The sequence below is a fragment of the Natator depressus genome, chromosome 2 (assembly GCF_965152275.1).
Source record: "Natator depressus isolate rNatDep1 chromosome 2, rNatDep2.hap1, whole genome shotgun sequence".
Classification (NCBI taxonomy): domain Eukaryota; kingdom Metazoa; phylum Chordata; order Testudines; family Cheloniidae; genus Natator; species Natator depressus.
Genome location: NC_134235.1, coordinates 151898745 through 151924822, shown reverse-complemented (window position 1 = coordinate 151924822; position 26078 = coordinate 151898745). Strand labels below are relative to the sequence as shown.

The 26078-nt window shown below is 41.9% G+C and overlaps 1 long non-coding RNA gene across 1 annotated transcript in view; it reads left to right on the top strand.

Moving 5' to 3' along the window:
* The first annotated feature begins 7037 nt into the window (after positions 1 to 7037).
* Positions 7038 to 26078, top strand: part of LOC141981577 (uncharacterized) — a 91723-nt gene continuing 72682 nt past the window's right edge. The window contains exon 1 of the long non-coding RNA XR_012637837.1: positions 7038 to 7183. This is a non-coding gene — a long non-coding RNA (uncharacterized LOC141981577). The remainder of the gene's footprint in view (positions 7184 to 26078) is intronic.

Below are 26078 nucleotides of genomic sequence, written 5' to 3'. Positions count from 1 at the left end.
ACTGCCACCTGATGTGCTGAGACTACCTCTGAGCCTGTTTTTCCAGCCAGCGTGGGAGTTCAGAACCCTGCCTTGTTGAGTCAGACACGTAAGCCCGCTGCAAACACAGACCCAGGTCTGAGCCACGTCCCCAAAAGTTGTAGGCTTTAACTGAAAACCACTTAGCAGGTACTCCTGTCTCCAGCACACAGATACCCAGGTCCAGACCCCAAATAAATCCGTTTTACTCTGTGTAAAGCTTATATGGGGTAAACCCATAAATTGTTCGCCCTCTATAACACTGATAGAGAGATATGCACAGCTGTTTGCTCCCCCAGGCTATTAATTACTTACTCTGGGTCAATTAATAAGCAAAAGTGATTTTTATTAAGTATAACAAGTAGGATTTAAGTGGTTCCAAGTAATAACAGACGGAACAAAGTTAGCAAGCAAAATGAAACAAAACACGCAAGTCTAAGCCTAATAAATTTAGAAACTGCATACAGGTAAATCTCACCTTTAGAGATGTTCCCACAAGCTTCTTTCACAGACTGGACTCCTTCCTAGTCTGAGTCCAGCAGTCACTCACACCCCTGTAGTTACTGTCCTTTGTTCCAATTTCTTTCAGGCATCTCTTTGGGGTGGAGAGGCCATCTTTTAAGCCAGCTGAAGACAAAATGGAGAGGCTTCCAGGACTTTTTATATTCTCTCTCTTGTGGGCAGAAACCCTTTTGTTCTTCTGTGCAAAGTCACAGCAACAAGATGGAGTTTGTAGCCACCTGGGCAAGTCATATGTACATGAACGATTCAGCTTTTTGCAGGCCGACGCCATTGTTTACATGTTAGTTTGAATGTTCCCAGGAAAGCTCAGATGTGGATTGGCGTCTCCCAAAGTCCATTGTCAGTTAAGTGTTTCTTGACTGGGCACTTACCGAGAATAGTCCTTTCTCAAGAAGCTGACCAAATGAGGCTACTTAGGATCAAACACATTTGAGATACAAGTACATAGCCAGAGTAACAGCCATGTTATGCAACAGCACTTGCATCCGATGAAGTGAGCTGTAGCTCATGAAAGCTTATGCTCAAATAAATTGGCTAGTCTCTAAGGTGCCACAAGTACTCCTTTTCTTTTTGCAAGTACATAGCCAATATTCATAACTTCAAATACAAAAATGATACACACATACAGACAGCATACTCATAACCAGCAAATGACAACCTTTCCACAGACACCCCACTTGACCTCCTCTGTAAAAGACCTGGTGCAACCATAGGACCCTGGTTGCAACAATGATCTATACGGTCACAGTTTATGTCAATAACGTCACAGCCACCTGGCCAGAACTTTTTCAAGTAAGATGCACTTAAACATGATAAAAATCAGCAAACACTTCCAGAAACTTCAACCCTCTGCCCCAGCTCTGAGCCCACTACTGCACTTCAAACCATTTGGCCCCAGCCTGGAGCCCCCTCCTGTACCTCAAACCCCTCATCCCCAGAGCCTTCACCCCCAGCGAGAGCCCTCACCTCTTCCATCCCATCCCGTTCTCTCCCTCCCCCGCCCCCCGTGGGGCTGGAGCCGTGAACTCCAGCTTGCCCTGCTGCAGGGGGAAGCCCTGAGCCTCTGTGCCCCCCGCAACAAGTCTGTGTGTCCCACGACTGATTTTTTTCTGTGGACCAGTGGCCCCTGATTGAAAAATGGTTCCCCACCCCTGTTATAAGTGTTCCGGGCACCACACTTTTTTCTGAGGTGAGATGTGTTTTATGGTCTTCCTTTTTTTAAACTTTTGGGTGGGAGGAATAACCAACCCATTCCCAGGTTTTTCACATGTAAATACATTTTTAAAATGTGTGTTAGGAATCTGAAATATAGATGCACTTATTTAATTCCTTATCATTTACCAAATTCCTTTATCTTCCAACTGGTCTATAATGGATTACTATAGTTGCTCCAGGAAGTTCCCATATCTTTACCTTGATGTGAGTCAGAAATGACAACCTTCCTGAAGTACACATCACCTTAATGAAGAAAAAGATAATATTGGGATGGGATATTAGATGGGGTGGGATCCGAGTTACCCAGGAAAGAATTTTCTGTAGTATCTGGCTGATGAATCTTGCCCATATGCTCAGGGTTTAGCTGATCGCCATATTTGGGGTCGGGAAGGAATTTTCCTCCAGGGCAGATTGGAAGAGCCCTGGAGGTTTTTCGCCTTCCTCTGTAGCATGGGGCACGGGTCACTTGCTGGAGGATTCTCTGCTCCTTGAAGTCTTTAAACTACGATTTGAGGACTTCAATAGCACAGATATAGGTGTGAGGTTTTTTGCAGGAGTGGTGGGTGAAATTCTGTGGCCTGCGTTGTGCAGGAGGTCAGACTAGATGATCATAATGGTCCCTTCTGACCTAAATATCTATGAATCTATGAATCCCTATGGTCCTGCAGGTGTGTCATTAAAAACTGAAAATTGTAATATCTCCCCTTTACCTTAAATCTCTAATGTAAATACACTATAGTCTATGTGACTCCAAACATCTAAACCAAACAGGAGGTTCTGAGAAATTTAGCTGAATAAAAATTAATAAATATTGACTTTGCCTTGCAAGCAACATCATGTTTTGCAAACCCTAGGTGGTCTGTCCTTTCCAAGGATAAAGCAAGTTGACAGATACTGACTGTAGAAGCTTTAACTTGCATATAATTTTAGGAAGTAGATCCTCAGCTGTGTAAGCTGACATAGGGCCATCAAGTTCTGCCCTTAAGAGTGTTAGATTTGTTTTATAAATTAGGTCTTAATGTGACTGGAAGATGTGCAATACAGAGTAACCTAGGAAGATTTATTTTAATGGACTGATTTCTTCTTGGCCTTCTGGGATGTGCTCCTTTTGTGGCACTAAGAATACACAACAGAGTGCAGTGGGGGGAATGAAAAATGCCTTGTTTGAAGCTGTCTGATGCTATAAGGGGAATCTGAGACCAGGAGATATAGAACTGGGGGGTTAGTGGTTAGTTTGTATTCCATTTCTACTCTGACTTTTTAAGAGAACCCGTGATCTCAACAATTTCTTAAGTAATCTATGTACCTAATCTACTCTATTTTATTACACAAGATCCAGCAGTAGTGATTCAAACTTAGGGACCATGTTTGAGAATCTTGCTTAAACACAGTTTCAGCATGGTTCCAGCAAAATGGTTCTAGCACAGCAGGGGGATCAACCTGTTTTAGGGGGGAAAAAAGTAGAAACTATGTTGTATGCTAGGTAAGTAAACCAGATCAGCCACCAAAAGTAGCAAAGTATGAGCAAAACATTTAATAACATGCAGAATATTTGTAAAGGAGTATAAAGACTTTTTTAAAAGCTCTAAACTGCAGAGAATTTTGTGATGAGGCACAATTATGTGACCATCATCTCAATAGTTTTTAGTTCAGTTGACTTATTTTACGGAGCTATCCATTCTCATAAAAGCAGCATCTCCCAGATGCTGGATCACAACCACCTGGCCAGAACTTTTTCAAGTAAGATGCACTTAAACATGATAAAAATCAGCAACCACTTCCAGAAACTGAAAAATCAGCTTGTTGATCCTGTGTCACTGATAAATAGACTGCCTTGGATAATCTTCCATCGTGTTTGTTGTTGAAAGGGCTACATAGAAGACAGTTGCTCAAGTACATGGACTCATTAGCTAAAGAAATCTGTTTCATACTGAGACTGCCCTTTGTTTGGAAACAGCAGGATTTTTTTTTTCTTTTATCACATCAGACTGGGAGTTTACCCTCCAACAAGAAACTGTCAGCTCTTTTCGTTGTCTCTTGTACCTTCCACTGTATCGCAACATCTTTGAGCCTATCAGACAGTAACACAGCATACCGTATGAATTACTCAAGACCCTTCACAGTATGTTCCTTCAGTATTATGATGTCTTTACCAAATACACAATCTCTTCTTTAGGAACGAAAATGTGGGCAGCTGGAACTGTGACATGACTTGCCCTCATCAGAATAAACCATGACATATTCAGTGCACATAAGAAAGTAAATTGAGCCACCTGTATTTTTCCATTAGTCATGTTGGTTAGAGATTAGTTGGTACTTTGCTCAATGAGGGCTACATAATTACATAGATAGACTGATAGATTCGGGGCTAGGTTGATAGATAGCTTTGTCGTGTTTTTTCTGGAAAAGTCATACAGCTCTTGTTTCCTTTAAGGTGAAGTTGCTTAAATATTGCTATACATATGACATTGATATAGATACTTACCACTTTGGTAACAGAAAGGGAAATGGTGCCATTTTCAACTGTTTACCAGTATTTATTCATATGGTAAACTCAGCTATTAAAGTGGCCATTTTCCTCTTCCTCAAAGCAAATTATATTACAATGTTAAAGGAAACACAAGCAATCTATTTCATAAGTGTGCATCAGCATGTGTTCATTTCGACATAAATCTGGTTAAAAATCCTTGTATATGTAACATCCCTTCAAATATTATTATTAATTATTATTTTATTATTTTATTTATGATTTATTTATTTACTATTACTGTGATCAAGCCTGTATTGCTCATCCAGGACCTATTGTGCTGGGGAATTCTCAAACATAGAGCAAATGACAATCTCTGCCTCCAAGACCTTACAATATAATATCTAATTGAATTTTTACTCAGACAAGTGGGGTGCTGTTCATCTATGTTTCTGGGCCAACCCAGAGCAGCACCATTAAGGGATGAATGCTAACGTGTCTGGACAGGAAACATGGGAGGGGTATTTTTAACTAAGAAACTATTTCAACCGTATATTTTAAAAATGATAAAACATGTATTTCAATTAGTTTTGTAAAAGCATTTATTTTCCTTTAAGAACGTAAGCATTTTGGGACAGGGCACTAATAGTAGTTTGGAAAACTTATGTTTTGTGCAGCACCATATATGCAGGTTTGACAGTGCTATTAATATTAATAAGAACCTTAATTAAGCTGAATTTTGGGCTTGGGCTAAAGTGTGTGTCCACTGGTTGATTTTGACCTTTTTTTAAAAAAATGGGGGGCGGGGGGAAATGGTTATATGGCTTCTGTTATTTCTTCTTTGTTTTCTGGATTTTATTCAGTGAAAAGGTGGGCATACCAAGCACAGGTGTTTTGTGAACCTTCTGCATACAGCTAATTTCTGACCTGCAGCCTCCTTGTTACTATATGCCAATCACGTACATCTGAGATTTCCAGTTATACTGAATTGTGCCAAGTAGTAGAATAGTGTTTTTATGCAGAGCGATGTCAGCTGGTGTCAACAATTAACACAACAAACCCATTTCACTAATGACAAAATCCGTGTGTGAACTCTCATCTCCAGAGATGTGGTGTGTTGATTCATTGTGCTATTTCACATAAATAATCACTCTTTGCAATTTCTAATGTGGAAGGATTTTAAAATCAGTTATTTCCTTTCACAACGTTATGTTTGAGGTTTTATCAGCCAGAATTGGAATCTGTCTAAATTATACTACTTATTTTAAAAGCCCTCAGATCTGAGACTTTTAATGTTGATATGGTGACATTCTGGTTTGTCTGGTGTGATCTTTAAATGCAGGCTCTATTCACTGAGTTGCACAAACCTAGCTCACCCATTGCTTCTTCTGGTACTACAGAGAAAAGTTAATGAATCTGCATGAGGTGTAGAAATAAGCAATTGTCTAAAATACTGAAAAGCTTCCAGAACAGGATGACAGAGGCTCAATTTAGCTCTGGAATGAGCAGGCTCAACTCTCATTGAAGTCCATGGGAGTTGCACACATGCCAGCAATGAACTGAATCCCAGTATCTATCAAATGTGCATCATTATAGTGAAGATATGACTTGATGCTGGTTAATTCTGATCAAATTCAGTTTTCTGATTGGCCAAATCTCAGGAAGCACCAGAAAATGTACCCAGTTTGGCACTGTGTACTGTATTACTGACGCTACCGAGTTCTAAATCTGAACTTTCCCCAAGTGTGAGGATGGTCAGACCTGGGTTTTTGGTTTGGTCCATTATTATAGAGAGGTTGCAGCCATGGTCTCATTGAAAGGCTGATTTTTTAACCCTTTGTAAATCACATACAAAAAAAGCTTAATGCTTTCAAATTTGGGGGAGGTTAGTGTCTTTGAGATTGATTTACAGGTGCAAGTTTATAAATGATGAACTTACAACTATGGGGCATGACATTGAGAGACTTTTGTCCAGGTACAATGAAATAACCTCCCTATGATCCACATGCAAGACCAACTTTCTCCACCAGTTCCCCTCTCCCAATATGCTGAGGTTCTGTGGAAGGTTCAGAGAGGGCTTCAAGCCTCCTTTGGTGTCTAAGGGTATCTAGCTTTGGGCACATTATCCCACCCTGACTCTTCAGGGAGAGGCTGGTTGGTCCTCCTTGTGGCTTCTGTGCAATAGGTGACTTGCTCAACCCCTCTTTTTGTAGGAACAGGTTCCAGAAGGCTCTTAAATGTTTATACTGCAATAAAAGAGCCTTGACCTGGCTGTTGCTGGTCAGATCAGTTGACTCTGGCTCACAGGGCATAGGGTGCAGGGCTAAAAATTGCAGTAGAGACATTTCGGCGTGGGCTGGAACCCAGGCTCTGAGACCCCCTTCCCCCAAGAAGGGAGGGCAGGGGCGCTGGAACAGGGGGCCATGGCGCCATCACTTTTTACCTGCCTTAAGGGCAAATGACAGGGGGAGGGGAAGGAGAGGAGCAAGGGTGGGGCCTTGGGAGGAAGAGGCAGAGTGAGGACAGGCCACAGTTCAGGCACTGGTGGCCCCTCCTGCACTTCTAGGGAGCTTCCGGTGCTCCTGTGGGAGGGTCTCAAAGTCTGGACTCCCACTTGAGCTTGAATACAGACACTGCTATTTTTAGCCCCGCAGCTTGAGCTCCACAAGCCTGAGTCAACTGACCTAGGCTCTGAGCGTTGCTGCTGTCTTTTTACTGCAATGTAGATGCACCCCTACAGTCCAACAGCTGCCAGTGCTACTGGCCCTTTAACTCACTCAGATGCCGAGATAACCCGGGCTGTCTTCTGCTGACAGGAAAGTCCCATGACAGAGACACTTTGCCAGGCATGTTCATCAAAGAAGATGTTCCCCAAAACAAAAATACAAACACAGCATGATCCCTGAAGCAAAATCAGGAAAAATAAATGACTGTAAGGAGAAGGATTTGAAATAAAACCTGGTAAGTAGGCTGGAGCTAATATTTTTCCTATGTAAATAACATTGAACCTGCTCATTTTCAGTTGCTCCCTGCTAGCGGTTCCAGCACAGCATTAGACTCTATCTGATAGCAGTATGGCCTTGCTAGGCAGTGTTGCTAGGCAGCATCGTGTGCTACATGGGGGTGGTCAGCCACCCCTGTGTGACAGTAAAGAATTAAATTAATTTTGTGTACATTACAAATATTTTTAGCTTTAATTCTGTATTGAAATAACTATGTAGCAGATTAGGAATAAATGAAAACCACTTAGAGAGGGTGTAAGCGAATTGTACACTATGGGCTTGATCCTGCACGCATTGAAGTCAATGGTATAACTCCCAGTGACTTCAGCAGAGCAGGATCAGGTGCTGTGCTGGTAATGCAGCTGGCTGTGCCTCTCAAAGCATGAGACTTAGTGCGCAGGCTGTTCAGTTTCTAGACTTGTTCTTTGCTGTAAGCCTCACTGCCTGCCAAAAAAACAACAACAAAAAATAACCCAAAACCAAAAAGCCAAACGAAAATAGCAAGTAGAAATTCTGATGTTGAGTATTATTATTACTTATTATACCATAGCACCTAGGAGGTCCGATGATGGATCAGGACCCCATTCTGCCAGGGACTGTACAAATACAGAATGAAAAAAAAAGGCCCTAACTTCAAGGATCTTACAATTTAAGTATAAGACAAGAAATAGATACAGATGGAGGGGGGGGAGTATAAGGAAACAATGAGACAATATTGGTGATAGGCACTGATTACATAAATTGAATTAGAAAAATAGCCCCATCTTCAATTTATGGTAAGGAATGAGCTTTAAAAACAATTTTTAAAAGCCTTAATTTTTAATTCTGCCCAAATTCAGTGTCTGGAGCAATGCCGAGATGAAGGCAGGTTCATGAATATGTCCTATCCTAACATAAACCCTTATCCAGTGTTTGTTCCTAGTTAGAGGTGAGGTGTTTCCATTAGGACTGTCAAGCGATTAAAAAAAATTAATCGCACGATTAATTGCACTGTTAAACAATAATAGAATACAATTTATTTAAATATTTTTGGATGTTTTCTATTTTTTCTAATATATTGATTTCAATTACAACACAGAATACAAAGTGTACTGTGCTCACTTTATATTTATTTTTTACTACAAGTGTTTGCACTGTAAAAAACAAAAAGAAATAGTATATTTCAATTCACCTAAAACAAATACTGTAGTGCAATCTCTTTATCATGAAAGTTGAACTTACAAATGTAGAATTATGTACAAAAAATAACTGCATTCAAAAATAAAACAATGTAAAACTTTAGAACCTACAAGTCCACTCAGTCCTGCTTCTTGTTAAGTCAGTCGCACAGACAAACAGGTTTGTTTACATTTGCAGGAGATAATACTGTCCGGTTCTTGATTACAATGTCACCTGAAAGTGAGAACAGGCGTTCCCATGGCACTGTTGCAGCTGGCATCGCAAGATATTTACATGCCAGATGCGCTAAAGATTCATATGTCCCTTCATGCTTCAACCACCATTCCAGAAGACATGCGTCTATGCTGGTGACGGGTTCTGCTCGATAACGATCCAAAGCAGAGCAGACCAACGCATGTTCATTTTCATCATCTGAGTCAGATGCCACTAGCAGAAGGTTGATTTTCTTTTCTGGTGGTTCTGGTTCTGTAGTTTCCGCATCGGAGTGTTGCTCCTTTATGACATCTGAAAGCATTCTCCCCACCTCATCCCTCTCAGATTTTGGAAGGCACTTCAGATTCTTAAACCTTGGGATGAGTGCAGTATCTATCCTTAGAAATTTCACATTGGTACCTTCTTTGCATTTTGTCAAATCTGCAGTGAAAGTGAACATGTGCTGTGTCACCATCCGAGATTGCTATAACTTGAAATATATGTCAGAATGTGGGTAAAACAGAACAGGAGACATACAATTCTCCTCCAAGGAGTTCAGTCACAAATTTAATTAATGCATTATTTTTTTAACAAGCATCATCAGCATGGAAGCGTGTCCTCTGGAATGGTGGCAGAAGCATGAAGGGGCATATGAATGTTTAGCGTATCTGGCACGTAAATACCTTGCAGTGCTGGCTACAAAAGTCACTTTCAGGTGACGTTGTAAATAAGAAGCAGTCAGCAGTATCTCCCGTAAATGTAAACAAACTTTTTTGTCTTAGCAATTGGTTGAATTGGAAGTAGGACTGAGTGGACTTGTAGGCTCTAAAGTTTTGCATTGTTTTGTTTTTGAGTGCAGTTATGTTACAAAAAAACAAACAAACATGCAGCCCAGAGGATGATTTGGAAATCAATTCCTCAGAGGCAAGGAGAATTAGAAGTGCCCTGGCAGGTTTGTAGTTACGAATATCCTTCCTATTTCAAGGATGGATGATTTGTACTTCGGGTGGATCCTAAAACTACTGAAACCTCATTACTGGCTGTTTATGAATAATTTTTTTGCTAACAATGTTATCTGTGTGTGAAAAAGTTTTCCAGCAAGCGATCATTCCAATTTTCTTTAAAAAACCCCATGAACTGCAACTCATTTTCTACAGCTATCGTGACACAAAGAAACACCTTGCGGTCTTTTCTGGGGCTAACATCAGACCAGATAGACAATGAAGTCAAAAGAACAGTTATTTTGTACTGTGAGACTTTCAACAGCAGAGCCTGTTTTGGAGCAAATTCTGGGCATGTATGGTAAAAGGCAGATTGCCAAAGATGCTAATCACAGGGTGCTCTGAGACAATGGGTCTGACAAAATAAAAGCTTTTAGTGACTGAATTAAGGATGCTTTATTAGAACAACCATCTGCCCATCCATATTCAGCCAGAGACTGGTCAACATATTTCAAGTAATAGTCAACTATGAAATTGGTGAATCTTCATGTTACTTGGAATTTATGTTTGCTCCATATCCAAAATATACATTGGAACTGAAATTTGTCTTGACAAATACACACAACTTAGGCCAGTTTCAGATCTTCCCTGAGACAGTTGTAAGTGTAAGGTTTACTTCCACTGTCTCCAAGGTGCACAGTATAAAAATGGAGTTAACCGACCGTTGATTGCAGATGTCATAGCCAAGTGGAATGTCACCTATGACATGCTTGGACATGTGCTGGAAAATTAATAGGATCTCATTCGTTTAATGTCCCACTAGAATCTCTCGGAGACTGTAATTCTAGTGCTGAAGTAATAAGAATAAACCGGAAAGATAACCTTTGATCAAGCCTATTTTTGTCTACATGTACACTTTGTTCACAGTAAGCTGGGGCGTAAATCTACCCTGCATTAGCCTGCCATGTGCTAAGTGTCCATGTGGACCCTGCTACTGCACCCTCAAATTCCCTAGCGCACTTTGATCCACCCCATTTTCCATTTCAATGTTAGAGCTCACAACATACGTTCTCTAAAACACCCCAGAGGTCTTGCAGCTAAACCAGAGAGCAGATTTGACATTCCTGATATTTCTAAGGTAGAAAAACGCAAGGGGGAACAATACTTTAAACCCCCCCCAATAAACCAAAAACCCTTTCAGGCCTTTTGTTTATCTAGCATAAAGAAGCAAACAAGGACACTATCTAAAAACTAACAGGCAGATTAGCTGTAAACCCCACAGGATCTGAGTTTCTTAGGCACTTTGCAGATACAATGCTATGTCTTAGATACTTAACAGAAGTTTCAGAGTAGCAGCCGTGTTAGTCTGTATTTGCAAAAAGAGAAGGAGAACTTGTGGCACCTTAGAGACTAACAAATTTATTTGAGCATAAGCTTTCGTGAGCTACAGCTCACTTCATCGGATGCATTCCGATGAAGTGAGCTGTAGCTCACGAAAGCTTATGCTCAGATAAATTTGTTAGTCTCTAAGGTACCACAAGTCCTCCTTTTCTTTTTGGTTTATTATTGGTAATTCCTGAGTCCAACGGCTGGAGAAATATATCATGAAAACACGTGGATCCCCGTCAGAACATCCCATGTTACATTTACAGTCTCCTCAAATACTTGGCCCAGAAAAAGCCTGGGGAGAAGGAATTAAATGGTTAAAATGACTGAACTGCAAGCTGTGAAATGCCTCACGTGACTCAATGGCTTTATTGTATGCAGTGTTGTAGCCGTGTTGGTCCCAGGATATTAAAGAGACAAGGTGGGTAAGATAATATCTTTTATTGGTCCAACTTCTGTTGATGAGAGAGACAAGCTTTCAAGCTTACACAGAGTTCTTCAGGTCTGGAAAATGTATTCAAAGGGTATTGTGATGCTGGCAGCCAGGTATCAGCTCTTGCTCAGACTGCAGGCACTAGCTGAGAAACTTGTGGCTGGAGAGCACACCAAGTCACGTATATGTTAGTTTTGCTCAAAATAGGTATTAATCTTGTAAGAATGTATTTAGTGTTTAGACTCTATGAAATGCTTGTAAACTTCTGCATACATTAATCTCACTTGTAATGTCAGTACTCCATGCTATAAGAAAATATGTACGTTTTGCTTTATAACTTTAAAATGTTTGCCCTGCACTTGTGAACTCAGGCACAGGAACCCCTCCCCCCGCCCTGCCTCTCCACCCTCCATCCATCCAAAAGGGCTATCAAAATCAGATGGGTCATCAAGAATCATCACAATACAAATGATTGGTTAATGGCCCTATCACACCTGGGAAATGCTACATGCAAAGAAGCTTGTCCTGTGGACTTGGAAGCTGAATGAAGGAAATAAAACAAAGTCACAGGAAATTTTTCCATCCTTTTGGCTGTTTGAACTCTGAAGGGCCAGAGACTCTAAACTGAAGCCAGAGATCCCCAGGGGTTGCCTCCTGGGTCTATCCTGAAAGACACTTTGAATTGACAAAAAGAACGAGGAGTACTTGTGGCACCTTAGAAACTAAAAAGTGTATTTGTTAGCCTCTAAGGTGCCACAAGTACTCCTCTTTCTTTTTGCTGACACAGACTAACATGGCTACCACTTTGAATTGACAGATCACTACAACTCTGTCACTCTTTGGATTTAGATGGTAACTCATTGATGTGTATGTTTGATTGCTTTAACCTCTCTTATTTCTTTTTCCTGGTTGATAAACTTTTAGATATTTTATTACAGGATTGGCTACAGGTGTGGTCTTTGATGTAAGATCTAGGGTACCAATTGATCTGGGGGTAAGTGACTGGTCTCTTGGGACTGGAAGGAACCTGAATGTTGTGTGATTTTTGGTGTAAGTGACCATTTATCACTGAGTCCAGGTCTACACGACACACTTACTTCGGTATAACTACGTCGCTGAGTGACTTTAACCCCCCCCATGAAGACAGCGCTATGTTGGCGGGAGAGCTTCTCCTTCTGACATACCTACCCCTTCCGGCACAGCTGGCATTATTAAGCTGTCAGGAGAGCTCTCTCCTGTTGGTTTAGAGTGTCTTCACCAGAAGTGCTACAGCAGCCCAGCTGCTGCGCCGATGCAAGTTTGTAGTGCCCTAAGTCCAGTTTGTATGGGTGGTGAGACCGGAAAGTTTAAGGGGACTGTCTGTGACTCTATGGTAAGACTGTTACATTGATACAAGAATTCACATTTGTTATTGGCTTGGTGAAATCTAATTATAGAACCTACCACCAGTTTGGGGTGTCTGCCCTGAGATAGACACTCAAAATCATGAGCCACTCCAGACAGCATAACAGGTATGTCTACACTACAATTAGACACCAGCAGCAGGCCCGTGCCAGTTGATTAGGGCTCGCTGGGCTTGGGCAAAGGGGCTGCTTAATTGCGGGGTAGACTTCCAGGCTTGGGCTGCAGCCTGAGATCTGGGACCCTCCCATCTTGCAGGGTCCTAGAGCCCAGGTTCTAGCCTGAGCCCAAATGTCTACACCGCAGTGAAACAGCCCCTGAGCCTGAGTCCCACAAGCCCTAGTCAGCTGGCACAGGCCAGACGTGGGTTTTTAATTGCAGTGTAGACATAGCCAGAGTGTTACAGCTAAATATAAGGTCGAACATTATCTAGCATAAGTAGTTAACGCATATTTCAAGGAATCATGCAAGGTAAAGTGGCCTGTTAACACTTCTCCAGTCATGGGGGGCGGGGGGAAAGCTGGGGGGTGGGATTAGTGGTTTATAGATTGTTGTAATAAACCATAAATTCAGTGTCTCAGTTCAGTCCATGATTTTTAGCGTCTAGCAAAGTTATGAATTTAAGCTCCCAGCCTTGTCTTTTGAACGTGTTGTGCAGGTTTCCTTTAAGGTTGAGGACTGAGAGGTCAGGTATAGAGTGATCGTTTTGTGGATAGTATTCACCCACAGGTAATATGGTGTTTTTGTCTTTTAACATTTTTCTGTGTTAGTTCATTAGCGTGTGTAGTGATTGTCTGGTTTCAGCCATATAGTTTCTATTGGGGCATTTAGTGCATTGGATGAGATACGCCACATGTTGTGATAGGCACGTGTAGTACTGATGGATTTTTAAAGGTATATTGTATGGGCTATTGATCATTATAGCAGTGGAGATATGTATCTGTTGTTTCCAGCAGGGTATGGTACTGCTTTAAGTTGGTTTGTTCTGGTCTGGGGGGAACTTGCTTCTGAGGATGAGCTTGGAGAGGCTGAGGGGTTGTTTGAAGGCCAGAAGAGGGGGTTTCAGAAAATATTTCTTTAAGGTTCCCATTGGGTATGGGTTGTAATTGCTTGATTATACCCTGTATGGGTTCCAGTGTGGGGTTGTAGGTGACAACTCGGGGTTTATGGTCAGAGGGGTTTTATTTCTGCACTTAAACAGGTTCTCATGGGGTATTTGTGTGGCCCATTCCATGATGCAATCTATTTTTCTAGTGGAGTTTCCTTGTCTAGCGAAGACAGTTTTAAGTGTGTCAAGGAGAATATCCTGGACTTTCTCCTTGAAGTCTATTCTGTAGTATCTGGGTGCTTCACTGTAGATACCAGATTTCTGGCTGTGTTTGGGGTGGTTACTGGATAGGTTGTACATAGTTGGCTGTAGGGTTCCATTTTTTAAGCTGATCATGGTGTCCAGGAAGTTGATGCTAGTGTGAGAGTATTCTAGAGAGAGTAGAATGGATGGGTGGTGGTTCTGGTGGAAATCTGTGAGGGATTTTAGGTACTCTGTCCAGAGGATGAAAATATCATCAGTGTATCTCAGGTATATTATTGGTTTCATGGTGCATTTGTCCAGAGAGTCTTCTTCAGGTGGCCGATGAAGAGGTTGACAATTAGGGAGCCATCCTAGTACCCATGGCTATTCCCATGGGTCTCCAACAGTTTGGAGACACCATTTTTGTTATTGTATGTAAACTGTTATGGGTTAGGATGAAATGGATGAGTTCAGCAATGTGTTTGGGATGAATATCTGAGTGTTGTCCATTATCTTGTAAATATCTGAGGTTGGCAGTAATGCCATCATGGTGAGGGATATTGTTGCATAAGGAGGTGACATATGTGGTGGCAAGAATGGTGTTCTGAGGGAGACTGTTAATTTTGCTGAGTTTCTGGAGGAAGTAGGTAGTGTCCTGGAGGAAGCTGGCCCTTTGCATGCTGAGTGGCTTGAGGATGGTTTCTATGAGTTCTGATATTCCTTCAGTAAGAGTGCTGGGGCCAGATATGATGGGTCTGCCTGAGTTCCCTTGTTTGTGTATTTTGGGAAGCATGAAAAAGGTCCCTGTGGTGGGTTCATGGGAGATGAGTTTGTAGAGTTTCTCTTGAGTTTTTTGGGGAAGGATTTGATGTTATCCTTACATTCTTGGGTAAATTGTGGTGTGGTGTCTTCTTTGAGTTCTTTATAGTAGGTGGTGTCAGAGAGTTGTCGGTTAGCCTCATTAACATAGTTGTCACAATTGACAACTACTGCTACGATGATCAACACCTCGCATCACACACCTTTCAAGATCCATGCATCCTACACATGGATCTCACAACATGTGGTGTACCTCATTCAGTGCACTAAATGCCCCAATAACAACTATGTGGGTGAAACCAGACAATCACTACACTCGCAAATGAACTCACCCAGAAAGTTGATAAAAAGACAAAAATACCAAACCATGTGTGAGTGAACACTTCACAAAAAACCACTCTATATCTGACCTCTCAGTACTGCTCCTCAAAGGAAACCTGCACAACATATTCAATATACAAACCTTGGAGTTTAAATTCATAACTTTGCTAGATACTAAAAATCATGGACTGAATAGAGACACTTAATGTATGGCTTATTACTGTGAGACTGCATCCCATATTTGTCATAGTGATATTATTATAATATGGTTATGGCATAATTATGGTGAATTTGTACAAGATAAGTCACGTGAGGTGTCATTGGAAAAATTATGATTTGCTGACTATGATTGTCCTATTTGTATGCATGTATCATTTTTGTATCTGAAGTTATGAATATTGACTATGTATCTGTATTTCACATGTAGTCACACCTGGGTAATAGCCACTAGTCTAAATAGCTAGTTGTAAAGGGCCTATTCAGGGTAATGGGCCATTGGAAAAAACAACAGGCCTTAGAAGAAGCTTATCCCCTACTGGGTGAGCCTTCCTGAGAACGCTCTAGACAGCATGTAAGTAATGGCTGCTATGACTCTACAAGGACATGTGACCAGGCCACATGATTCTGGACTCCATCTTGCGATGTCATTATTTTTCCACAAACTGGTCTGGGAACCAAGTTTTGAAACCAAAGGGTTCCCGCCATATGCTAAAGCTATATAAGGCAGTGATATCATCTGGGGTTCTTCACTATCATTCCCCACACACAGGAAGACTCCTGGAAACACCTGAGGACCAAAGACTGAACTGGGGGAAGTGCTGGACCCAAGATAAAGGGATTTCTAATCTCTGTGTGAAACACCTGGGGATTCCAAGCTGCAAAGCAAGTGTCACTTGTGCCTTAAGAATCTACAAGTCTGTCTGTACCATCAGTTAGGGTGCAAATCTGCTATTCATATCCAATCTATCTAGCATATTAAACTTAGGTTCCATTTTTGTTTATTTGCTAGGTAATCTGCTTTGATCTGTTTGCTATCACTTATAATCTGTCTTTTGTAGTGAATAAACTTGTTTTTGTTTTAATCTAAACCAGTGAACTTTGACTGGAGTGCTTGGGGAAAATCTCTGCTTGGTTACCACAAGTATGCATTGTTCTCTTCATATTGAGGGAGAGGCAGACTGGGTATTAAACCCATTAACACTGGCCAGATTTGACCAGGGCAGGATGGCACTGCTCTAGGGTCCTAGGTTGGGAAGCTGGTGATTAGATAGTCTGTGTGTAACTGCAGCTGGGTGTGTCCCTACCTGCGTGAATGTTGGTGAAAGTGCAGGCTGGAGGGCTTTGCAGCTTGTCACAGCAGTACAGTGTGAGAGGGAGCTCAGGCTGGTGGGTTGGGGACTCATTGCTACCCCAGTTCCAGGTGGCACTGTGGGGGGAACACGTCACAATTACAACCATCTATAACTCAATAAACCACCCCAGCATTTTTCCCTCGTGACTGGAGGGGTGTTAGCTGGTCACTTCACCTTGAATTGTCCCTTGAAATATGTGTTTACTTATGCTAAACAATCTGTTCCACCTTGTATTTAGCTGACATTCCGACTGAGTACCTTTCCCAGAGCTGAGGAAGAACTCTGTGTAAGCTTGAAAGCTTTTCTTTCTCACCAACAGAAGTTGGTCCAATAAAATACACTACCTCACCTACCTTGTGTCTCTCATTGGCTTTATTGTAAACTGGAAAAGTCATGGAATGAAAGTTGAGTTTTCATGTGCAAAGGCTCATTTTTCACTTTGTATTTAACACTATCAGACTTCAGACTTGGTATTGCCAGTGTAGTGCCTAATTAATATGCCCTTACCACACGTTTCCAACACCTGGTGTGACAGAAGAGCTTTCATGCAAAGAGACTCACTTCTGACTTTTCACACTTGATGCTGTTAGGTAAAACTGTTATTGCAAAGTCTCAGTGCAACATCAGTGGGATACACTGAAAGACAAGTTTACCACTTCAACAGGCTTTTATTGTCAAATACAAATCAACTTAAATTTTGCTTTAAAATGAGCTATGAAGAAAAGAATTAGACTTGAAAATAATAACGATGCCTGTATCCTCTCAATTTTCCCCAGGCCTGGCAATCTTTTGGCGCTTGCTGAACATAAATACAGAAAAAAAAATGGAAACTAATAATTTTCCCTGTTATGTCACAGCTCTACCAACACTCTTGTTATTCTTGCATATTTCAGAAATAAAGAAACCTTTCTAGACAAAATTCTTTATTGAACTGGAATTAAGTTTTTATAAATGTATCAATAATTTAAGGGAAAAAACACGTACGAAATTTGCATTAAAAACAAACAAACAAAAGAAATAACCCAGGCATTGGAAAGCCAGAACACTAACCGAAATTGAAACTTAATGTTAAGGGGGCGGAAAAAAATCACATTCAAGCAATTGTTCAGCATCCTTGATTTAGAAGCTTCTCTTTTCTTCACTGGCATGACACCATGCACACCTGTGCACTATGTCCTACAAGGCTGCTATTTTTACTCTCAAAAGTACACCAGTCCATACATCTTTTCCTCCACTATAGAATGAGTCAGTGAGTAAGGGTAGCAAAATTGGGCTCACTCAATGACCAATTACCAACTATTCCTTTTAGTATTGCTATCATACAGTTAATATATCTATTAACATAAGTGGAGTTAAAAATAGGACATAAAATCCCTTCCCTCTAACTACAAGGGGTAGGAGAGAGCTTGGAAAGTAACTAGTGAACTAAAGTAAGGCTAAAAGGGGCTCCAGCTATAGGGTTGCCAGAAGTCCGGTTTTCAACTGGAATGGTCCCTGGCACCACTGACTAGGCTGTTAAAAGTCCGGTTGGTGGCACAGCAGGGCTAAGGCAGGCTCAGTGCGGCTCCCGGAAGCGGCCAGCATGTCCCTGTGGCCCCTACATGCAGGGACAGCGAGGGAGGCTCCATGTGCTGCTCCTGCCCTGAGCGCATTGGCCAGGAACTGCAGCCAGTGGGAGCTGCAGGGATGGCACCTGCAGACGGGGGCAGCACGCAAAGCCCTCTGGCTGCCCCTGAACCTAGGAGTCAGAGGGACCTACCAGCCTCTTCTGGGAGCCACCTGAGGTAAGCGCTGCCTGGAGCCTGCATCCCGCACCCCAACTACCTGCCCAAGCCCTGAGCCCCCTCCCATACTCTGAATCCCTTGGTCCCAGCCCAGAGCCCCCTCCTGCACCTCAAACCCCTCATCCTCAGCCCTACACCAGATTTCACAACCCCAGCTGGAGCCCTCCCCCCTACTCCCCTGCACCCCAACCCCCTTCCCCAGCCTGGAGCCCCCTCCCACACTCTGAACACCTTGGCCCCACCCCCCAGCCTGGAGCCCCCTCCTACACCCCAAACCCCTCATCCCCGGCTCCACCCTAAACTCCGCATCCCCAGCCGGAGTCCTCACTCCCACCCCCCACACCCCAACCCCTGCCCCAGCCCAGTGAAAATGAGCAAGTGAGCGAGGGTGAGGGAGAGTGAGCACCGGAGGAAGGGAGATGGAGTGAGCTGTGGGCAGGGCCTCAGAGAAGAGGCGGGGCAGGGGCATGGCCTCGGGGCAGGGCAAGGGTGTTCAGTTTTCTGCAATCAGAAAATTAGCAACCCTATCCAGCAATGGAGTACTAATTTAGGGCAATTTGTTTTGATTAATGTATGTATTAATAAAATGTGCACATGTAGTAGAAGTAAGCAAATAATATATCGTGAATAATTTACTTGCTTAATTTTGCCTCCGTTTTTGCTTGCAGAATGTCTGCAAGCAGATCATATTTTCCTCATATTTATTCTTTATTCAATTTTACTAAACAAATGTTTTTGCATTGTTTTAAAACTTTATGCATTAAAACGTTGGCATTTTGTTATGAGTAATCTCTACTTGACAGTCAAGTGGTTCTAGTTAGTTTTCATTGGTCACATAATTATATTGCTTCCACTGACAGAGGGGAAGACTGTAACTGTTTTAAACATAAGATGTAGGCTGAAGACACCACTGGGATTTTGAATCTCTAAGGGAGAGGGAGAGGTAGCAAGGGACGGTCACAGTAGGCAAAATTAGGGATTTTTTGAAAAATGCATACTTTTTCCTTTCTGTGAAAAGGTTGGCCTTTCCTGAGGCATCATTTCTAGACAAAATCAGTTCCTGTCAGATTTGTTGACTGGGAGCAGAATTTAAATTTAATTTTCCCTCCTCTCAGTCACACTCAGTAGTTCTTTGCATGTGCACGGTCCTAGTTCAATGGGTATGTCAGCTCTTTGCCTGACTTATTTCACCATCTCTTTCAATGGGGCTCTGTTGAGGGTTTTTAGGAGTCCTGTCCTACTGCTGTGAAGCAGTGTCCCATCCTCTGTAAACTATCTGCGAGTACTCAGGTTGTGAACTTACAAGTCCATTTCCATGAGCAGCCATGTGAGAAAATTCTATATCGAATATCTGTGGGAAATGGTCACAAAATATGGGCAAGCATGGCTGAAGCAAATTCATCTTCACATGTTTTACCAATACCGGCGGGAAATTGTGTGTGGTAATCACCCAGCTTGAATTGACACATTAGAAATGCAAACAGAAAACATTAACCTTTCTCAGCCCGTATCTGCTTACCACAAATTCCTCCAGTCAGTCTAATTTTCACCCACACAGTGGTTCAAATGGAAACTATGAAGAAGAGACTCTGAGTAACAACTGAGGAGCTAGTCAGTGCATTTGCAGTTACCACTGATATGGAGATATGCTAACAATTTAAACCTTTTTATAATCCTGAAGAGCCCCTGTGGCAGCCACAATCAAGCGTAACATGTTTTTCTGCAGCGCGAGCTCTGCTTTCGGCTCTAGATTTGATTCAGTCTAGAATGGCTATTTTATCCTGTTCCATGATTGTAAATCACAGTTTAGCTCCTAAGATGCATCAGTGTAGCTACCTCCTGTACACCTTACAAAGCCCTCAGGAGTCTTTTCTCAGGCCATTCTGCTTCAGAGACTGAAGCAAAAGGTCCTTCATTCCTCTTGACTTCAGTGAGGCAAGATCAGGCTCAAAGTGTGCAGAGTCTTTCCCACAATGCTTTTGTACCATATAAAGTTCATCAGGAGGAGCCTTTCTCCGAGACCCAAATGTGCTGACAGTAATGGGATCCTAAACTGTATTATACTGTTCAGCCACTAGGTGGGGCTATGTATAAAATACCTTATTTAAGCTAACCTCACACATACCTGGCAGGACATTAAAGTCATCAATGGAAAAGACCTGAATCAAGCACTGCTGAGATGCCAATGTCCACTGATAAGGATAATGAGATTTGCTAAATATGTTCCTGGGAAAATCTGGCAGTAGCAGACACTCTGTAATGGAGCCCAGCAACGCACTCAACAACTTGTGAGCTCAAAGATGACATAAAAGTGTACGTGGATACATACAGAGCAGTGTCAGAAAAGAGACCCCAGCTACAAAAAGCAACCTCAACAGACCCACAACTTCAAGAAGTTCTAAATTATGTTAGGGTCGGCTGGCCTAACCTAAAAGACGCTAAGAAAATGACAAGAGACTCCATTGTGTTACATGGACAATTGAGTCAGATAGACTCAAGATTAAAAGTGATTGCGTTGTAATTTCAAATGAAATGAGGGGAGAATTCCTAAACCTCATCCCTGAGGGACATTAAGAATTAACTATATGCCATGAACAGGCCAAGAAATCAGTGCGGTGACCGAGCATCAGCAGGGACATAAACAATAAAGTATCCACATGTGAACATTGCAGAACTAACAGACCAACACAGCACAAGAACCTTTAACAACTCCCCTACCAGCCAAACCTTGGAAGAGACTAGCTGCAGATTTATGTGAATTCAGAGGTCATCATTACTGGCCATAGTGGACTATTTTTCCAGGTATATAGAAATAATGTACTTGAAAGACAGCATGTTGCAGTGTTATAGAGAAACTGAAGTGCACTTTTTCTCATTTTGGTATTCCAGTACAGCTCATGACGCACGATGGACCACAATTCACTGCAGCAGAATTTAAGTAATTCCAAACAAAATATGATTTTGGTCATATTACTAGTAGCCCACATTATCCACAAGTGAATGGAGAGGCTGAGAGAGCCATACAGACAGCCAAGAAAATCCTACAGCAGGAAGATCCATTCCTTGCTCTTCTGAGTTACAGATCAACACTAATAGCAGCTACTGGTTATAGTCCAGCACCACTCCTGATGGGAAGACAACTCAGAACTTCTGTCCCAGCTTTGTAAAAGAATCTATCTCCAAGGTTGCCAGACATGAAGAGAGCAGACAAATTGGATGAAAAGCTAAAAAAGCTTACAGACACTTTTACAACAGACATCACTTAGTTAGAGAACTGCTGGGTCTAGAATCTGGTGACCATGTTCATGTCAAATTGGATGGAGAAAAAGGATGGACAACTCCAGCTAAAGAACTCAGAAAGAATTCAGAGCCCAGATCATATGTGAGCAAGACAGACAGTGGAGAGTTCAACAAAAACCATCAATACCTACATTTTGTTACTCAGAAAAAACACTCAACAGAGTAAACTCTACAGATGGCAGGTAGAGAACAAGTTAAAGACGCAGAGATTCCAAACCAACCACAGCCAGCCATTGTAACTAATAGACCAAGTTGTTGACCAAGCTGTTGACCAGATGACCAAGTTGTTACGCATTTTGGAAATGTAATTAGAAAACAAGTATCTGGAACTGGGGTATCATTGAGCCCCCTTGACCCACCAGCTTGGGCTCCCTTTACACTATACTGCTGTGACCAGCCTGCCAAGCCCTTTCCCAGGCTTCAGCCTGCACTATTACCAGTACACATACAGGTAGGGACACACCCAGATGCAGTACATACAGATGCTGTGATCAGTTCTGCGCTGGAAGACATAGCTAGGGCACCTCCCAGTTCCTAAGGCACACACCTCCTCTCTGGAGTGTAAACCCAAAATTATACCCTCTTGCACTGCACAGAGAACTGTACAGCGTAAGCTCATGAAATTTGCCCCCCCTCCCTCAATGTGGAGAGGATATACAACAGCTTTCTGCCCTAAGTTATGATTTCCACACACACTGGTTTTAGACAAAGCAAAAACAATTTATTAACTACAAAAGATAGATTTTAAGTGATTATAAGGGATAGCAAACAGATCAAAGCAGATTACCTAGCAAATAAACAAAACACACAAGCTAAGCTTAATATACTACATAGATCAGATATGAATGGCAAATTCTTACCCTAAATGATGATGCAAGCAGGCAGATTCTTAAGGCACAAGCTGCCTTAGCTTTGCAGCTTGGGTTTCCCAGGTGTTCCATTCACAGGCTAAAAATTCCTTTAGCCTGGATCCAGCACTTCCACACAGTTCAGTCTTTGTTCCCTAGGACCGGGTGTTTTCGAGAGTCTCTTTCGGTGGGGAGTCAGTGAAGAACCATGATGATGTCACTCCCTTGCCTCAAATAGCTTTTGCATATGGTGGGAACCCTTTGTTTCAAAGCTTGGTTTCCACACCAGTCAGTGGAAAAACACTGGTATTCCAAGATGAAGTCCAGCACCAGGTGACCTGGTCACATGTGCCTGTAGTGTCATAGTGGCCATGAGTTAGAGGCTGTTGGTAGTATCCTCAGGAAGGCCCCCCGTGGGAGATAAACTTCTTATAAGGCCTATTGTTTTCTCTAATGTCCCTTCCCAGCCAGTCATCTAGACTGAGTACATTCTGCCTAGTGGGCGTTCCCTCGGTGTAAACCCATTTGTAATACAGATTTATAGTTAATATTCCTAACTTCAGATACAAAAATGATACATGCATACAAATAGGATAATCATATTCAGTAAATCATAACCTTTTCAATGATATCTTACGTGACCTGTCTTGCATAAAATACATCTTAGTTATGTCATAATCATATCATAATAATATCTCTATGAAGAATATGGGGTGCAGTGTCACAGTAGGAATGTAGAACTTAAAGAGAGAGATGTAATGGACTGCTAAACTGTATTATACCGGTCTGCCAGTGTGTGTAAAACACCTTATTTAAGCTAACCTCAACCATACTTGGCAGAGCATTAAAGAATTTTATAGTGAGCACATCTGGTGTGTATCTTGCTCAGATGGAAGCTCTGTAGCCAGTCCATTTCTGGCACAGGAGCATGATATCAACCCATTCCAGTCACTGTCTTTGAGGAGACTTTTTCACTGTGCAGCTAAATTAGCCATGCACATATACAGGGCAAATCGTTTGAATACACTTTGTGACTGATTGTGATCCACCCTTGCATGGGAGCATAGGGGGAAAGGGACACACAAGAAGCCCACGGAAGGAATAATCACAGTTTCTTTCCCTGGGCCCAGCACCTTTTGAAGTCAGAAACCTCTGATCAAAGTCAGTATTTTACATCCACTTTGCACTTCCATTTTCTGATTCAGTCGCATTTCTACCTTCTTTGAACTGGTGTAAATGACTGCACTAGTTACATGCTAGAAGATAATCAGGCTTCTTCTGAAGAGGGACCGCTTGACTCTTGCTTTTTTCTGTGAACAAAATACGTGGAAGGAAGGGCTGGGAAATTTTGGACCTCTGCATGGCCTGTGAAGCTGGGCCAGTGCACTAAGGGGATGAATCTTTGTTACCCTAATGAAGAAAGAATAGTAGTTACTTTGAATCAGAGTTGCTGTGTTGTGATGCGCTATGACCATATGATTTATGATGTCCTTACCTCATTCTTTATGTACTTGGGTTTTGAAAACAATGTGAACATAAGAATGTAAGAAAGGCCATACTGGGTCAGACCAAAGGTCCATCTACTCCAGTATCCTGTCTTCTGACAGCGGCCAATGCCAGGTCCCCAGAGGGAATGAACAGAACAGGCAATCATCAAGTGATCCATCCCCTGCCGCCCACTCTGGGAAACAGACGCTAGGGACAGCATCCCTGCCCATCCTGGCTAATAGCCATTGATGAACCTATTCTCCATGAACTTATCTAGTTCTTTGTTCCACCATGTTATAGCCTTGGCCTTCACAACATCCTCTGGCAAAGGTTCCACAGGTTGACTGTGCATTGTGTGAAGAAATACTTCCTTTTGTTTGTTTTAAACCTGCCGCCTACTAATTTCATTTGGTGACCTCTAGTTCTTGTATTATGAGAAGGAGTAAATAACATTTCCTTATTTACTGTCTCCACACCAGTCATGATTTTATAGACCTCTATCATATCCTCCCTTAGATGTCTCTTTTCCAAGCTGAAAAGTCCCAGTCCCAGTCTCCTCATATGGAAGCTGTTCCATACCCCTACTCATTTTTGTTGCCCTTTTCTGTATCTTTTCCAATTCCAAGATAGCTTTTTTGAGATGGGGTGACCACATCTGCATGCAGTATTCAAGGTGTGGGCGTACTATGGATTTATATAGAGGCAATATGATATTTTCTGTCTTCTTATCTATCCCTTTCTTAATGACTCCCAACATTCTGTTCGCTTTTTTGACTGCTGCTGCACATTGAGTGGATGTTTTCAAAGAACTATCCATAATGACCCCAAGATCTCTTTGTCAAGTGGTAACAGCTAATTTAGACCCCATCATTTTATACGTATGGTTGGGATTATGTTTTCCAATGTGCATTACTTTGCATTTATCAACACTGAATTTCCTCTGCCATTTTGTTGCCCAGTCACCCAGTTTTATGAGATCCCTTTGTCACTCTTTGCAGTCTGCTTTGGACTTAACTATCTTGAGTAGTTTTGTATCTGCAAATTTTGCCACCTCACTGTGACCCGTCTGTACACTGCTGCCACTTAACAGCCTTGGCTGGCGATTGAAACAAAGCTATTATTTTGTTTTGGAATTAATACAAGAAGCAGATAGATGGCGCTTTATAGATTGTTCAGTTTTGTTGTGCAAATCTTAATTACTTACCCTCATAATGCTCCTCTGGGTTGGGCAGGCAAGCATTCCCATTTTACAGATGTGGAAATTAAAGCAGAGAGGTGAAATGGTCTGCTCCATCCCCCACAGCAGATCAGTGACAAAACTGGGATTAGAATTCAGGCTTTCCCTTTCTCCCAGAGATGTATTCATTCCGCTGCACCCTGCTGCCTCCCCATTTCATTTTATAAAACAGATTGAACCTGAGCTGTGTGTATTAGAAAAACAAGATAACTGGGAAAGTATCTGGTCTCTACCACTGCTCTCACTGATAGTGGCAGGCACCAGTATCTCTTACAGCCTTCCTGCTGGTCCTTCTTGCCACTGAATTTCAAGTTTGCATCTCCCAGATTCAGAACATGTATCATTTCAGTTTAGGGGTAACAGGGGTAAGTCAAGAAGAGAGGCTGCCAAAGTGTGAAGCCTCCAGCAAACCTACACCAAGTAAGCCATGGTGAAGAGAGCCTACTGGCGAATTAGAAGACAAGGGAAGGGATCATGGATCTGTTATTAACCACAATGTTTGGAACAATAATGATTGATTTAAGGGCCTGATGAAGAGTTGAGATGGTTGTTAATATTAATTTGCTTAATTTGTTCAGACCTACTAAGAATACAGTACCCATTCCAAGCAAAACTTTCACCTGCAGGAATCTGTTAAACTGTACATGCTACTCCATCTTGTGGGGAAATCAATAACAACTTTTAAAGACACAGACATTTCTTGGCTATAAGGGGGTGGCTTTTTAATCTCTGTACTTTGCAGCACTGAACAATATTTTTAGTCTTGTGATACTTTCACTAAGTGCACAGGACTGATAAGAAATTTGTCTTGTATGAGGATTTTTGGTTTTAAAAAAATGCTGTAGGTATCATTCATTCTTTCTTTCCCCCTCTCTTCATTTT